We start from the raw sequence: 2,098 nt of genomic DNA, 5'->3' as shown, positions 1-2,098 counted from the left end.
TTATGCACACAGTTGGCAATTTTATTAGATTAAGTTCAAGTTATCTATAACCGGATGTTAACAAATATTCCAAGTTGCCACATAACCGCGGGCACGGCTTTCCGAAAGATTAAACCGTGCAGGGGTGCTCCAACTAGTCCATCACAAACGGTCACGGGCCGCAAAGTAATCCTCTATCACGAATCTCGTGATCTCGTCGGATTCCTTAGAGGAAAACCTCAACTCGGGAGAACCAAAGCTTCACCGGAATTCCTATACACAAGATATATCGCTAAAGTAAGCGAAGACTAGAAGGACCTCCCGTCGTGTCGACGACCCCGATAAGAGCCGCGTATCTCAGTCTCAGGACACGACGGATGAGCACAGCGTACGGTGACCTAATAGACATCTCCGAGTTGCCCCGGGTTGGCCCCGCACACGACTCTAGTTTGGACCAACACTCATGAGGAGCACTGGCCCGGGTTGTTGATTAATTCCTCGGGGTAGCTATTCCCTATGGAGATTATTATTAAGTGATTAGCAAATTAACACCAATGTTGGGTCCTACCGGACAAGTCTTAACACTACAAGATTTATCAAGGGGGTCCCCATAACAACCCCAAACGTGTTAGGAGCGATCAGTTATGGAATCAAACACCGGTAGCCGGTAACTATGGCGGCAATAACGAAACAAAACACCTAGCAAAAGGCTAGGCCTTCCGTTATTTACCAAGTATATATGTGCATTAATTAAATAACAGATTTAACATAATGATATCAAACTCATGTTATCACATGAGACAAATCCACCTGCAACTAGCAACGCTAACATTAGAAGCTGAGCAAGCCTACTTAGCCATTCAATATTTGCTAGGAGGGGATAAGTGTTTGGGTTTCATGGCAATATCAGGAGGCAATTATTTCAGTGGTAGACAGTGAGCATAAGACGAAACAAACGTGAATCTAGCATAACAAGTCTAGAGATGGAATAAAGGTCATATCATCTTGCATGCGATGTCCTCAGCTTGGAGCTGCTCTTGTTCGTCATGCACGTACTCTCCCGGATCCACGTAATCGCTCTCCGATCTCGGTGCTACCCAACATAAGAATAACATCCAATGAACAACAACACAACAAGATGCAACAAGCACATGATGCATGAGATGAAAATGAACATGCATCTCTATTCTAGTCACTTGCACATGCATGAGAAGTAAATACAAGCTCCTGGACAGAACTGCACTCTAATCTATCTTGACATGCATGGATATGACATGAGAAGATGCGTCACGCGAAAACGATGCAAAAACATATAAAGAACGTTACGAATGGAGCTACGGATCATCCGGAAACAACGAAACAAGAAATGGAATCCTACGGATCAAATTCATCACAACACACTCCAATGGCATACTTCTGGTGTTCCCAGGTTGCCAAATCACAAAACAAACAAGAATGGATGGGGCGGTGCAATGAATATCACCACACCATCAACTATGCACTCACAAGCATCAAAACAACAAAACTATACAATCTGCCATAAACAGCATCATAGCAGTTTGAGAGCTACATGCAAAGCACCTACAGCCACCCAAATGTGCCAAATAAGATATGTGGCAGAAGCTATTCAAAATCTCTACAAGCATGATCAAAAATATAATACAAAGGATTTTCACACAGAAAGTTCTACAGCTGCTAACTTGGACAAAAATATCAGTTTTCAGGGACTTGGTGAAAATCTCAGTTTCTCACTAGCTGTTTATGCTCTGAAGCATTTTGACAGCACCCAAAACAATATCTACAGGAAACCAAATGGAATGAAAATTGATAGAGAGCTAGACAAACACAAAAGCTACAACTTCTCAGTTGATTGCAGGGGCTGATTCCCAACACATAAACTTCTACAAGCACAACTACAAGGGAAGAAAATAACAGCAGTTTCTCACACTTGGTGAAAATCACAGATTTTCATTAAACTGGAATTTTCAGCCACATGCCTACTTTGACTAGGCACAACTTGCACATATGATCTCCTTAGCATGAAACAAAACCAACATGTTGTAGAGGGGTTCACCCTCTACTGCCGCAACAAGGAATCAACCTCTTGGACTCACCACAT

The sequence above is a fragment of the Hordeum vulgare genome, chromosome 2H (genome assembly GCF_904849725.1).
Source record: "Hordeum vulgare subsp. vulgare chromosome 2H, MorexV3_pseudomolecules_assembly, whole genome shotgun sequence".
NCBI classification, from domain to species: domain Eukaryota; kingdom Viridiplantae; phylum Streptophyta; class Magnoliopsida; order Poales; family Poaceae; genus Hordeum; species Hordeum vulgare.
Note: the sequence above shows the minus strand (reverse complement) of the source record.